Raw genomic sequence first — 15,812 nt, 5'->3', positions numbered from 1 at the left:
TTTAGTCCGTGTGCATCTCCTTCACCTGCTTCGCGAGGAAATGTGGTCATTGGTGAGAGGAACAGAGCGAATTCCAGGGGCCCAGGGAGCGGGCTTGCAGGGAGAGAAAAGGTCTGGCTCTGCGTGTGCCCATTGTGGGCATGAGGCTGACGGCCCCGGGCTCCCTCCGTACAAACCTCCCCCACCCCAGGCTTGCTTCAGGGTGCCAGCCGGATGCCTAACGCGGCAAAGTGAGAAGGGGCTTAGCCTGCCAGAGTCTGAGCAGGCTCCCCCCAGCCTCCAGGCTGGCGGCGGGGTCTAGTGGGAGGGGGGCTGCTGTTGGCTGCTCGATGTGTCCCCTGATGTCACCACTCCCTCCTGGAGGAGCTTGGCACACTGGCAGGCCAGGCTTCACCTTTTTTTTTTTTTTTTTTTTTAGATTTTATTTATTTGACAGAGATCACAAGTAAGCAGAGAGGCAGGCAGAGAGAGAGAGGAGGAAGCAGAGAGTGGGATGCGGGGCTCGATCCTAGGACCCGGAGATCATGACCTGAGCCAAAGGCAGAGGCTTTAACACACTGAGCCACCCAAGAGCCCCTTCACTCCACCTTTTTGTGTGTTTCTGTTTCAGATGTGGCTTCTGTAAAGAGCCCACAGTGCGATTTTATTTTTTAATCCAGCTGGTCAAATTTTGTTCTTTTTTTAGGGCTCTTACTCCATTTGTGTGTAATTATGATAGATTTAGATTTTTAATAGACAGTCTTATTTTGTGCTTACATTTGTCTAACTTGTTCTGGGTTTTTCTCCTCCTGCCTTCTTTTTATTATTTTTTAAAGATTTTATGTTTTGTTTTTGTTTTTGTTTTTGTTTTTTTGGGAGAGTGAGCAAGGGAGGAGCAGAGGGAAGGCGAGCAGATGTCCTCCCAAGTGCAGAGCCCGATGCGGGGCTCGATCCCACGACCCCCAGCTCATGACCAGAGCCAGCATCGAACCAGATGCTTAACTGATGGAGCCGTTCCTCCTGCCTTCTTTTTAATTAGCGGTGTTGTGGATATTGTCTGAATTTAATAATTTCATCTTCCTTCTATTAGCCTCAACATTTAAAGAACTAGGAGGAAAAACATCCAAAATTACAGTCACATTTGGAAATTCTTAGCATGTCTTTTTTCAGAAATTGGTAGAACAAAGCAGGAAAGATACAGATCTGAACAAGCCAACTAGTAAACTTGGCTTGATGGATGAATGTATGGAACACTGAGCCGTAGGACCACAGGAGGCTATCCTGATCCTGTGTGTTTCCAGCTCCTGCGGCCCCCTTGCTGGGGGGTGGTACGGGGCAGCTCCCCCAGTGAGTCCCCAGAGGGCACGGAACCGAGTCCTAGGCAGTGGGCTGGCATTCTGAGCTTTCCGTAAGTGGCCACGGCCGGCAGGACACTTGCCACCCTGCGATTGCCCACGGACTTCTGTTCCAGCTGGGCTGGGCTTCTGGCCGCTCCCTGGGCAGGCTGAGCCCGCGAGGGGCCTTGGTGCTCCCTGTCAGAGTACCCTTCCTCGATGGTCTTGCTTTGACTAAGTTCACTTTACTAGCAAAGTCCAAAGTGGGTGCTCCACTGAGACGCCTGCCCTCTGAAGGGATAAGTCACAACAGGAATGGCTGGCACTCAGTAAGCACTCCCTGCGTCCAGGAATGGTGCCAAGGGCTTGCAAGGTATGAAATCCTCAGAGCAATCTTTTTTTTTTTTTTTAAGATTTTATTTATTTATTTGACAGAGAGATCACAAGTAGGCAGAGAGGCAGGCGGGGGGGGGGGGGGGGGGGGAGGAGTAGGCTCCCTGCCAAGCAGAGAACCCGATGCGGGGCTCCATTCCAGGACCCTGGGATCATGACCTGAGCCGAAGGCAGAAGCTTAATCCACTGAGCCACCCAGGCGCCCCTAAATCCTCAGAGCAGTCTTAAAAAGTAAAGCTTGTTATCCCCATTTTATGGGTTCAAGCCCTCAGCTTCGGGGTACGGAGTTCAATAGTTTGTCCTAAATCACAAATCTCAGGTAGCCAGCAAGGACGCGGCCTGCCATCGACTGCTGCTCTCTGCTGCCCCCTGGCGTTGATGTATTCTCGGTGTTTCCCCGGGACCCCGTGGGCTCCCATTCGGTAGGATTCTCTCACCAAACCATGTTCCAGGCAACTGAGGCCCCATCACTTATGTAGACGCCTTTCTACTGTTTGATCTTTGCCTTGCGGTGAACAATTTTGTGCTCGTGCCTTTTCCCCCCTGTTTTCAAATCTCCAGAAAACAGGACCCCTGAATGTGCATCTTAGGAATCTGGACAGGGAAAGTCTGCTGTTTCTAAACATGTCATTTCTTTGGCATTAACAGTAGCTAGCTGTATCAGTTTTACAAATGTGTATCACGGAGTGGAACTGATATTTCTCCCTTTAATTTCAACCCTGCAGAAAATGTGAAAGACTAGTCCAGTGGACGTCCGTATACCCTTCACCCGGAATTTACTAGATGGTAGTATTTAGCCACAGCTGCATTTTCTGTCTCTCTCAGCCTCTAGCTCTCCCTTTCTCTTTCTGTATATATGTAGATATTTTTTTCTTTTTTGCTGAATCATTCGTAGGTATATTTCAGACGTCGGGGTATTCCACTACAAAATATTCCATCATAAATATCTTTAGAGGGACAGTGTCGTACATAGTCATACTACTGCTGACACCTCGCAAGAAACTGAGTATCGATATAATATCATCGCTGCCCGGGGCACCTCGGTTAAGCATCCAGCCCGATTTCGACTCAGGCCCTGATCTTAGGGTGGTGAGATCAAGCCCCACGTCAGGCTCCGTGCTCAGATGTTCTCTCTCCTTCCCCGTCTGCTTCCTCCATGTACAGTCTCTCTCTAAAATAAATAGTTAAATCTTTTAAAAAAAGATCACTGCACAATGCATAGTCTATATTTAGATTTCTTAATTGAAATTGAAATTCTTCAGCATCAATTCTTCGATTGTCCCCAGAATGATTTTACAGGGCTTTTTTGGTCCATAATTCAACTAAGAATCATGCATTGCATTTGATTGCCATGTCTCTTTTGTCTCTTTGAATCCAGAATTGTTCCTTACTCTTTTTTCTTCCGTGACATTAACATTTTTTAAAAGATTTTATTTACTTATTTGATAGACCTTAAGCAAGGGGGGAGCGGCAGAGGGAGAGGGAGAAGCAGGCATGGGGAGCCCGATGTGGCGCTTGATCCCAGGACCCCGGGATCCTGACCCAAGCTGAAGGCAGATGCTCAACTGACTGAACCACCCGGGCACCCCAACGCTGACATTTCTTAATAGGTCAGAGAATTAGCCTTGCACAACGTCCCATTACCTGGATTTGCCTGTTTCCTCATTATTGGATTCAGGTTCAACATTTTGAGTGAGGCTATGACAGAGGTGAGATTGAGCGCTTCTCCCCTTTTCTTTTTCTTTTTTTTTTTTAAGATTTTATTTATTTATTTGACAGAGATCACAAGTAGGCAGAGAGGCGGGCAGAGAGAGAGGGGGAAGCAGCCTCCCTGCTGAGCAGAGAGCCTGATGCGGGGCTTGATCCCAGGACTCGATCCCAGGACCCTGGGATCATGACCTGAGCTGAAGGCAGAGCCTTAACCCACTGAGCCACCCAGGTGCCCCCTCTGAGCACTTTCTATTCAAGTCGGGGAATCTAGTGTTTATTCAGAGTAGTCTGCGAGGGAGGACCCCATAGGGCAGGTGAGGAACCAGGTTTAAAGAGAGAAGTTGGGGGCGCCTGGGGGGCTCAGTCGGTCGAGCATCTGACTCTTGGTGGCATCTTGGGTCGTGATCTCAGGGTCATGAGATGTGGCCCTGCAATGGGTTCAGAGGGGAGTCTGCTGGGGGTTCTCTCTCTCTGCCCCTCCCCCAAGAAACAAATAAAAAATAAAGCCTAAAAAGGTCTGTTTGGTCTGAACCATGTCCCCCCCCACCACATCCCCCCCACCAATTCACATGTTGAAGGAAGCCCTAGAGCCCAGTGTGACGGGATGTGGAATAAGTAATGAGGGTCACAGGGGGTCATGATCATGGGCCTGGTCCGACGGGATTCGTGCCCTTATTTAAAAAAAGAGGCCCCAGAGAACTTGCTCCCTCTGTGAGAGGGAGCGAGGCCTCACAGGAACCCAGCCAGCCTAAGCCTTGATCTTGGACTCCCAGACTGTGAGAAGTAGATGCCTGTCTGAGCACCCAGTCGGCGGCGCTCTGTCTTGCAGCCCGGGCGGACGAAGAGGAGGCCGGCCCTGCTTACCCAGGCCCCCGACTCTCATGCCCACTGTGCAGCTGCAAAAGGGATGTTTTAGACAATTTAAAAAAATATTTTATTTATTTTTGAGAGAGAGAGAGGGAGAAGCAGACCCCCGGCTGAGCGGGACTCAATCCCAGGACCCTGAGATCATGACCCGAGCTGAAGGCAGAGGCTCACCCAACTGAGTCACCCAGGCGCCCTCTTTTAGACAAATTACCAGGACTCTGCAGTGGAAGATGGGACTCCGTGTTGCACAGCATCTCAGAGAGCATTTGTCTGTGGTTCTCAAGCCTGACTGCGCCTGGGGATAAGGGAGGCAGCTCTGGTGCAGTGCGTCCCTGGCCCACCCGCCCTCTTGATGGACGTCAGCAGTTCTGGGACAGGCCTCAGGAGTGGGTGCCTTCTCCCCACCCTCCTCACCCGCAGGTCCTCTTGCTGGGAGCTGAGTCCTCAGCTTTCTGGGGCTCCCGGGGAGGGGAGGCCGGTCTCTGAGCTAGCCGACTCACAGCCCTCCAAATGCTATTGCCTATGACATACACAGTTTAAAAAAGGTCTGAGGCTCCCGGGTGGTTAAGTGTCTGACAGCTGATCTTGGCTCAGGTCTTGATCTCAGGGTTATGAGTTCAAGACCTGTGTCGGGCATGGAACCTGCTTTAAAAAAAACAAAGTAGGTTTGCTGTGGGAATTAGACTTTATGTCATCGCTACTATGTGTGAGAGAGATGCAGCCTCATCAGAGAGAAACGTCCATGGTGCCAAAGTACTTCCACTTCACGTGAACTTGAACTTCGGGCTGTGCCACCTGCCTTCACGTGGCGCCTGCGTGATCCACATCCCACCTGTGCCTATCGTTCATGGACCACTTTTCTCCTCAAATCCGCCCACTCCTCTTTCGTGCTATGTCCTGCTTCTCTCATTACCACGGCCCTTCACTTTGGGCCTCTCCACCTCTGCGGTGACCCCTGTTTATAGAGCCATCCCAGGAAGGGGAAGAGAATATTCTGGAACACTCATGTAGGAGGCTTTTCCCCCTGTGAGTTAGCGGTTAGACAGATGACAAAAAGCCCATGTCCAGAATACCAAGCAAACCAGCCAGTGAGGACCCGTCCCCTCCCCAGTCCTAGGCTAGCTGGGGCCATGCCCTTCTGCACTTACCAACTCTCTCTCTCTCTCTCTCTTTCCCAGGTGCCGTGGTCATACTGCATCTTCTTTTCCCAGACCCCAACCCGTATAAAACCCAGACCCCTAGCCCCAGAGGGTCTCCATTTTAGATTAAGAAATTATGAGTTTAGAACTTCAGCATTTATCTCAGAACCACTAAACCGACCATGGAGGACAGACACGCAGGTGCCCCCGTGATCCCACCTCTTGGTGTTTAGTCCTTGGTATGATCCCCTCCCCTGAATGTGGGCAGGAACCTGTAACTTGGCCTTTGACCATTGGAATATGATGCAGGTGACGGATGTCACTGCCATGGTCATGTGAGGTTTTACAAGACTCTGTCTTATCAGTGGACACTATCTTGGCTGGTGTGATGACGTAAGCACCGTGTTGAGAAGCCCACAAGAACATAGCCACCTTCAGAAGAACTGCAGGCGACCTAGGATCTGGGGGGGGCTTCCGACGGACACCCAGCACAAGCCACAGCCCCCAGTCCAGCAGCTGCAAGGAACGCATCTGCCAGGCTGTGGGAGTCCAGACCAGATCCCTCCCAGCTGAGCCTCAGCTGAGAAAGCAGCTGGGCTGACACCCTGATCGGACCCTGGGGACCCTGAGCAGAGGACCCGGCTGGGCTGTGCCTGGTTTCTGACCCACAGACACTGTCAGATAATGTGTGTTTTCTCCAGCCACTGACCACGCGGGTATCGGTCATGCAGCAAAAGATCAGAAATATACACAGGCCCACACCACCTTCTTTCCATTCACAAACCTTCATTCCAACAATTTAAAAACTGTCATTACAAAAGATCTGGGAAAGGCAAGAGTATGAAGAAGACATACAAATAGCCCACAATATCTCACGCTTCGTCAGTGCTGACCATGTGGCAGGCACCGAGGACCCCAATTAAGACTGTGTGATTGCGTCCCCCATGACAGCTGATCAGAGTGGGGGAGTGGGGGTAAACGTAACCTTCCAGTTCTAGGAATTTGGAACTGAGGTGGTCATTTGACTGACTACCCTGGTAACAGGTGAACGTGGAAGCCGTGGGAGGCCACGTTCCCCATGCCACGGGAGTAAAGAGGCAGGAAAGCTGGTCTGTGGAGAAGAGGAAATGAACAGATGCAGAGAGACAGGGACGAGAGAGCCACGTGTCCGGTGTGTCACCCCAACAGAAAGCAGCCGTCCTGAGGGTGCACTGCCCTCGCTGGGGAACAGCTCGGACCGATGGTATCTCTGCGGGGAGCCAGTGACTTGGAGGAGCTCAGTGAGCACCTGTGAGAGGAAAAGTCAGGATTGCAGCAGCCTCCTGCCCCTCAGAGGACACTGTGCCATGCCACCACCCCCAGCCTAAAGAGAACTTTCCTCCTCCCTTCTACACAGCCAGCCCCCTGCGGGGCCAACTGAGGCTTGGAGAGTGAGGAGGAGGGAAGGTCGAGGTGGAGAGAACTTGAGACCTGGGGAAGCCTCGCATGGAAGAAAATGAATGAAAGTGTATATCGCAGGTTATGTAAGTAACCAGTTAAAGGAAGACCAACCTGCCACTTGGACAAATTGCAAGGCAGGAACAGCTGAAGACCAGACCAGAGAGGAGAAGATATCGAAAGTCCAGGTGGACCACAAGCCTGGACCTGTGTGGATGGCCAGTGAGGACCTGGTGCCACAGGGGGACCGTGCATCCGGCAGTACAAAGATGCTATGGCGGCGAGGCCCATTGTTCTGGAAGAAAGGATCCCCACAGCCCAGCCTACTCGGAGAGAGTCAGCCTCACCCTCCACAACCACACCATTCCTGGGAGGAAGCCACGGCACCGTGGTGGTCTCCGAGGGCCCCCTGAGTGCCCTCTGTGGAAACCTTGGGCAGAGCAATCCCAGCGAGAGAAAGGGGGCTCTGAGCTAGGCAGGAACTGCCTCGCTGGGCTGGAGGCAAGCCCAGGGTCTGGCTTCTGGAGAGCCCGAAGTAGAATCCAATTTGCCTGCTCTTAATGATGTTACATAATGAGGTTACGTAAGCCCATGCCATAAATCCGTGTCCTGGTGTCGACCAAGAATGTCCCTGAGGCTGACCTAAGCCCGGCCTTCCGCTCTGGCCTCTGTCGGGGAGTTGGGAAAATTGGTTTCCTGAAAGCTTTCCCTGACAGCAGCGCCTCTTCTGGAAGAGCCCAGGTGCGCTCTTCTCCCCAGTTGCTGCTTCTCCACTCCAAAGCCACTGCGCGTACCAGCCTTTCCCCAGACCAAAGCTCTCTGGAGAAGACAGGACGTCACCTGTTCATGACAGAAGGGTCCCCTTTGTGAAGTATAAGACTTGTCTCTGGTTAAAGAAATTCCAAGGATCAGTAGGGAGTGGAAAGTCGTTTCTCTCACCCCAGGCAGGAGGTTGTTTCCCTTCCGGGCCCTCGGAATTTCTTTCCTCCCGGACAGCATGTGCCGCACTGTGACCACAGGCCAGGTTCTGCCTCAACACCAAGGAAGGGTCTTCTTCTTCTTCTTCTTATTGCTATTAAAGATTTTATTTATTTGACAGAAAAGGGTGAGCACAAGTAGGGGGAACAGCAGGCAGAGAGAGAGGGGAAAGCAGACTCCTTGCTGAGCCTGGAGCCTGGTACGGGGCTCGAACCCAGGACTCTGGGTTCATGACCTGAGCCGAAGGCAGATGCTTCAACAACTGAGCCACCCAGGCGCCCCCCCCCCCCACACACACAATGAGGGTTCTGGAGTAATGAGGGGCAGAAAGAATTTCCACTGTTGGAACCCAGCCTGTCCTCTGACCTCACTGCCGCACCCTGTCCTGCCCGGCTTCAGTCTGCCCGTACTGTCCCCCAGGATGCTGGCTGGGAGCGCCCCCACCCCAGTTCCACCATCTGTCCAAACCATCCCCGCAGCCCCTCTTCAAACTCGCTCACCCCTCGAGGGAAGCCTCACCCCTGTGTGACTCCTCCATGCTTTATCTCTTCACAAATAAGCCCTAGCGTGGGCAGGTTCTCGCATGTGTGCGTGCACACACACACACACACACACACGAGTGGTTTACAGAAACACTAGACAAGACAGTCATGTTTGGGGGCGCCTGGATGGCTCAGTGGGTTAAAACCTCTGCCTTCGGCTCAGGTCATGATCCCAGGGTCCTTGGATCGAGCCCCACAATGCTGGTTTCTGTTGACCACTTTATTCCCAGGGCCCTCCAGCATATATTCTGCACAGTGCATGTGTGCAGAATCAAACGGTGAATGAATGGAAGAGAATGTAAAAAGCATGAGTAGCTTTTTAAAAATCATGTCCTTGGGGAGACTGGGTGGCTCAGTGGGTTAAGCCTCTACCTTCAGCTCAGGTCATGATCTCAGAGTCCTAGGATCAAGCCCCGCATCGGGTTCTCTGCCTACTTGTGATCTCTGTCAAATAAATAAATAAAAATCTTAAAAAAAAAAAAAAAGCCAGTCATGTTTGATGGAAGATTGTTCTCTGTTACTCCTATAGTCACCTAAAAGTCAGTTGTGCCTTTTTGTTTATGGATGTCAACGGTATTTCACTGTTAGAGAAGTAAAAAATATATAAATTTAAAAGCCACTTGTAAAATAAAAGAACACAAAGCAAAATTTTTATATTTTGGCTTTTTTGAATGCCGTGATGCATCTCCAAAAACCTCCAGCCCATTGATGTGCAAGTGCAAGAGCTTGGGGGAGTGTGAGCTGTGGAGGGCCCAGGTCTGCCATGGCCCACATCGGATCAGAACTGTGCTGCCGGCCGCCCTACTCTGCCAGACTGAGCTGGCCCCGTCCCCAACCCGGTCATGTCCCTGCCCAATGCCAGGACCCCAAATTTCCGTCTCTCCTCCTCTAGTTGTGGCTTGATACTCTGGTGAAGCTCTGTATTCTGGGTTGAACGCTGTCCCCTAAAGAGACAGCCTAATCCTCCATCCCTGTGAAGGCGACCTCATTTGCAAACAGGGTCTTTGCAGATGTCATCAAGTTAAAATGAGGCCCTTAGGCTAATCCAGGGTGACTGGATCTTTCTAAGAAGAGACATAGAGACAGACACACACACAGAGGAGACCACGTCAGAGGTGAGAGTGAGGCGTTTACAAGCTGTCAACTTCAGAAGCTAAACAACAAAGAGTATCTCCAGCAGGAAATGAATTTATTTGGGAATAACACAGGAATTGAGACTTGGAACACACGAAGGATGGGGAACCACAGGCAAGTCTAGAGAGCAAAGGTGGACACTGACTTTTAGAGAGGAAAGGGGAATTTGGGCGGGCGTGCTGTGAACAAGAGTTCATTGGAGGAAAATAGGAGTGCAGAGTGCTTGGCAGCCTCTCATTGGCTGCAGGCGATTGAAGCCTTGGCCTCTCATTGGCTGAAGGTGAGGGCAGCTTGCGGTTGCTAGGCAGAGAGGAAATCTTCCTTCTTCCTGCTGTGCTATGTGAGCTAAGGCGGGCGGTGGTGCATGAGAGCCCTGAGAGGCCTCCCTTCAGGGCTTTCGGACTCCATTTTGAATACGGTTGCCTTCATGCATTTTCACAAAGGCAAGGAACAGGCGGTGAGGACTGCCAGTATCCCCAGAAGCTGGGAGAGAGGCCCGGGACGCCTCCTGCCTGAGAATCTTCGAAGGGGCAGCTCGCTGACTGCGGACTGCTGTCCTCCGGAACTGGGAGAGAACACGTTTCTCAGTTTCCCAGTTTGTGGGACTTTGGGACAGCAGCCCTGGGAAGTAATCTAGCACCTGTGGTCCAGAAGGAGCCCTGTAGCAGACTCTGGTGTGTGTGTGTGTGTGTGTGTGTGTGTGTGTGTGTGTGTGTGTCTGTCTGTGCAGGGGAAGCAGGCGGATCCCGCGAGCTAGGCAGGCAACTTGCACACAGTTCTCAATCCTGGGGCCTGGAGCTGGGCCCGACCTGGGCAGCTTCACCAAGTTGGTGATGCACAAGCTCTTGTCCTAGGTGTCTACCCACCTGCCCCGCGAACGCGCCCTTCCTTCCTTGTGCTCCTCACAGCCTCTCTCCACCCTGTCCCGTCCCCTCCGAGAGTCACTTGCTGGACGCCAGCCCCTCTTTCCACTGCCTCTGCTCAGGATGTTACAATATGTGTTTACTGTGGGGACTAAGCTTCATCCTGTGACAGTTCCTCGCTGCTAAAGATCACAGGGGACGGCCGCCCTTCCACACAGACGTCCTTCTCACCACTCAGTGTGACTCCCGCTCACAGTCGCTCCCGGAAGGAGAACAGTTTGCAACAGATGCTCAAGCCCGCTTTCAGCAGCTTTTTCTCAGGTCTGGGCCACCTGGAAATGAGGCTTCCAGCCTTGGGCCCCTGGGGCAGGAGCCTTTTTCTCTCTCCCAGGAGACAGACAGGCACTAATGCAGTGGGGCAATGAGGCCACAAGGCTGAGAGCCTAGTCCAAGGGACATGGTCACAGCGAGTTACCCCACCTCCTCAGAGAGGCCCTCCTGACCCTCTAGGTCTAAGTCATTGTTTCGTTCATTCCAGGACCATTCACATGACTTCCCTTATACCTGGACCCACTGGGTCCACCCACTTGAGCTCCTTGAAGACCAGGAATGTGAGCACCCTCTCTGCAAGGAAATAGCAGAACCTGGTGTACAGAAGTACAGGCTCTAGGAAAATGCAAACAAAACCACAATGAGAGGTCAATTTACACTCATTAGAATGGTTACCATTAAAGACTGGAAAATAACCCCTGGGGCTAATAATACATTATATGTTTATAAAAAAATTAAAAAATAAAATAAAAATAAAAAGTAAAAGACTGGAAAACAGCAAGTGTTGGCGAAGATGTGAAGAAACGGGAACCCTTTTGCGCTGTTGATGGGAACGCAAAATGGCGCAGCTGTTGTGGGAAGCAATGGGGTCGTTCCTCAAAAAGTTAAAAATAGGGGCCCCTGGGTGGCTCAGTGGTTTAAGCCTCTGCCTTCGGCTCAGGTCGTGATCTCAGGGTCCTGGGATCAAGCCCTGCATCGGGCTCTCTGCTTGGCGGGGAGTCTGCCTCTGAACCCTCTCTCTCTCTGCCTGCCTCTCTGCCTACTTGTGATCTCTCTGTCAGATAAATAAATAAAATCTTAAAAAAAAAATTAAAAATAGAACTGCCCTGTGGTTTAGCAATTCCACTCTGGGGTGTGTATACCCAAAAGAAATGCAAACAAGGACACAAAGAGATATTTGCACTTCCATGTTCCTAGCGGTATTAGTCACAATAGCCAAGAGGGAAAAGCAACCCAAGCATCCTTTGATGGACGACTTGATAAACAGAATGTGGTGTATACCTACACTGGAATATTATTCAGCTCCACAGAAGGAAGGAAACGCTGCCACATGAGACAACACGAAAGAGCCTCAAGAACATTATGCTGAGTGAGCTAAGCCAGTCATAAAAAACTAATATTGTGAGATTCTACCGCTCTGAGGGACTTTGGTCAAATTGTAGAGACAGACAGTGGCGTGGTGGTTGTCGGGAGTAGGGGGTGGGGAGTGACTGGGGAGCTGTTGTTTTCAGAATTTCAGCTTTGCACCATGTGTCAGGCAGAGTTCTCCAGAGAAACCAAACTCACAGGATGTGCATAGAGAGAGAGAAAGATCTGTTACAAGGAGTTTGCTTACGGGATTATGGAGGCTGGCCAGTCCGACCCTGCAGGGGAGGCCAGGAGGCTGGAGCCCCAAGGAAGGAAGAGGCTGGAGCCCCAAGGAAGCCCCAAGGAAGAGCCTGTACTGCAGATCGTGGCTGGAGGCCTGTTCCCCAGAGAAGGTCAGTCTTGCCTCTACGCATGTCTTCCGCTGGTTGCGTGAAGTCCGCCCACATTCAAAAGGGCAAGCAGCTCTACTCAAAGTCCACCTATTTCAAGGTTAATCTCTTCCCAAAGCCCCCTCCAAGAAATATCCAGAACAATATGTGGCCTACTATATGGGCACCATGGCCCGGCCAAGGTGGTACATAAAATGAATCGTCACACAAGACGAGAGGAGTTCAGGAGGTAGATGGTCACGACAGTCGCTCAGTGGTGTGAGCGCGCTGAATGCCACCGAACCGCGCCCCTGAAAAGGGTTAAGATGTGCATGTTCAGGAGCGCCTGAGTGGTCCAGCCAGTTATGCATCTGCCTTTAGCTCAGGTCATGATCCCGGAGTCCTGGGATCAAGCCCCACATCAGGCTCCCTGATCAAAGGGAGCTGTGTCTCTCTCTCTCCCCTTGCCATTCCCTCTGCTTGTGCTCTCTCTGTCAAATAAATAAATAAAATATTAAAAAAAAAAAAAGATGGTGCGTGTTCAGGCTATGTGTGTTTCACCACAACTCAAAAAAATCTTCTTTTTTTTTTTAAAGGACATTCTCTAGAACCAAAGCACTGGGTTGCTTTTATCACATACTGCTATGCGATTGTGGGCAAGTGACTGAGCCTCTCTGAAGTCCTTTTACCTCCTCAGAAAAACAAAGCCAAGGACAATGGTGCCCACTCATAGGGTGGTAGTGAGGAAAAGGGAGCTGCCCCTACAAAACCCTTAATCTGGGGAGTACTTAGCAGAAACTAAGTGTTCACAATATTTTAGTTTATGATTGTTATTCCCAGCATCTCATAGTGCCTGGCACATAACAGGTACTCCATTCATGTTTGTTGAGTGAATGAATGACCTCATTCAGATGACTTATTTGCTCTATGCCTCAGTTTCCTCATCTATAGAGTGGGGATAATAATGGTAGTTACTGTGAAGATTGGCTGCATTTACACACACACACACACACACACACACACACACAACTCAGGTCAGGGCCTGGCACATAGCAAGTATTAGGTGAATATTAGCTATGGTTATTGCTGGTGGAGGTAATGGTAAACCCTTCTCACACTACCTGCCCCATCCCTCAGTAGTTCTGGGGTACTCCCTTTGGAGTAGTGGACACAGGGCCGTGCGGTGTGGCCGCCTGCACTGTGAAGTGCGGTAGAAGGAAGGACTCCCGATTATTCGATGCCCCACCAGAAGAGGGACCAGAGAGGCAGGTTTGCTGGGCACTGACGCCGAGAGAGACAACACCAAAATACCTGCCCTCCGGGGGCACCACACCTGTCTGTGCAGCTCAGCACTTAGTTAAACGCCATCTTGGATGGTTCTGGAGTCTCCCAGCTCCTCTCTGTCTGCTCTGGTCCTAGTGTCCTTCCAGACTCACTCAGGAGCCTCCTCCGGGCAAGTCGACCCTGACTGCTCTGGCCCCTGCCCTCCCTTGTCTGGACCCTTCCTGAGCCCCTGGCCATAGCACCCCGCGGGAGGGTCTGGGTGCTTCATGAAGCTAAAGCCTTCCCTCCCTAAGGCTCAGGTTTGTGAGTTGGCTTCTATTGCTTCGGTGTCTCCAGGAACAGCCAGAATGCTGGGCCCCGGAGCTACCTACGGCTTGTCTTCCCTCTGGACTCCAAATGCCACGAGGGCGAGATCTTTCCTCGAATTCCCTCCCGTGTTTGCACGAGGCTGGGCAGACATTACAGCTTAACCAGTCTTAATGGCTGGAAAATGAAAATGCCAGAGTGTCCCAGCCTGTGGAGTTGACCAGGCTCGGGACGCCCGGAGTCCTTGACATCTGTAGGGATGACCAGCCCTACCGATGGAGAGGGGGAAGAAACGGGAGGTCAGGCCTCAGGCTGCGTGGAAGTTTCTCTGTCTTACTAACATGGGCTAGGCAGACCCCACTGAGGCCTGGATGAAGACTCTCACGTTTACCCACTTCGTTTGTCCATTTCGTTGCTTCCAGACGCCCTCTTTGTCACTAACTTAATTTCCCAAGCACAGAGTCACCTAGAAAGACAATAGGAAGAGTCTGAGCGTCTGAATCTGCCGTGCACCGGGCTGGTCCCTCACCGACCCTCTCCCCTCCTGCTCAATGCCAGAAGCAGCAACAGCACAGGAATGGAATGGGGGGGTGTGCAGGGCTGGGCGCCCCCACTCACTGGTGTTCATCCTAGAAGAAGCGGAGGCGCCGTCAGGGTGGACCAGACGTCCCAGGCCGGTAAGAAGCACCATCTTCTGTTCACCACTGGGCTCTGATGCCAGAGGCCAGCGCCGTTCTCTGTCTATCTCTGCCTGTCCCAGCAGAATGGCTCTGGGGTTGCCTTCCGCCCAAGATCTCCCAGTTAGATCATTTAGAGGTTGGGAGATTGGGCTGGGAGCGAGGTGGGAGCCCAGGAAAAGACTAGATGAGGAAAGGTTTGTCAGTCAGGACTCAGAGTCCCTTGCTCTTACGCGTATGGGTCACCTGAGTGGGGACGGCCACCAGGAAGCCTGGGAGATGATAGCGATGAAGTAGTGTCCCCAGCCCAATCTGAGATGAGTGCGGCGGGGGTACAGAGAGGCCTGAGGACTCTGATCAAGTCCAGGCCACGAGGAAAGGCGAGGGGGACGCCTCGTGGGGACCAGGCCTCCACGGTGTTCGTCGTCTCTGTGAACTATCACAATTCATGGGAACTTGCTGGACATCCATGAATTCGGTGGGAAGTGAATTCGGATCGCATCTCCTTCACGTGCCAGAACTCGGGTCTGCGGGATGGAAGAGAGTTTTCTAACGTGTTGGTAGCTACAGGGACGTGGAGCTCATTCCCCCAGCTACCAGGACAGTGGGCAGGCTCTAGGGTAGCCCCCCCCAACCCCTGCTAACACCGCAGGCCTGCACTGGCCTCTCCCCTACTCCAAGAGTAACCTTATTGACCTGTGCCATCATATAAAACACAATGCGACAGAGTTTCTGTTGGGGATGAAAAGGTTCTGGAAACGTAGCAGTGATGTTTACATAACGTTGTGAATTAACTTAATGCCACCAAAGTGAGGACTTTAAAATAGCTTCCGTGGTCGATTTCACATAATGTAGATTTTCCCACATTAAAAGAAAAGTTTGGGAATCGCAGTTTCCATGGCTGTGAGGAGAGAAGGGGGAGGGTCGCTGGGGCGAGGGAGCAGGATAAGGAGACCCCACGGGGGTTGGGGGCTTCGAGGATCGTGGGAGGGAGACGTGTGGGGAGAAGGCAGGGCTGGAGCCGTCTTCTTCCTCCCTCCTTGCCTGGGAGCCGGGCCCCTCTCTGCTCAGCTCTGTGTTCAGGCCCCACCTTAGAGCCACAGAGCCATTCAGCCCTTATGTGGCGTTTCCTTGACATTGAACTCAGGTCCAGCGTAAACTCCTGAGGGCCACGTGGTGCAGTTAAACGCCTCCATGTTGTTCCGTGGCTGGTACAGGCCAGGGGTGGGCGCAAAGACTGGGTTCTCTACCTGGTGGCTGCTGCCAATCTTGGTTTGGAACACGATCAGGGAAAGATAAATAAATTTTAATGAGTTAATAAAACATTTCATCTTCTACAGAGAAATAGTACACTTCTGCTTTACTTCGCGGAGCCCTGTCAC

This window comes from Mustela nivalis, assembly GCF_964662115.1.
Source record: "Mustela nivalis genome assembly, chromosome: 12".
NCBI classification, from domain to species: domain Eukaryota; kingdom Metazoa; phylum Chordata; class Mammalia; order Carnivora; family Mustelidae; genus Mustela; species Mustela nivalis.
Note: the sequence above shows the minus strand (reverse complement) of the source record.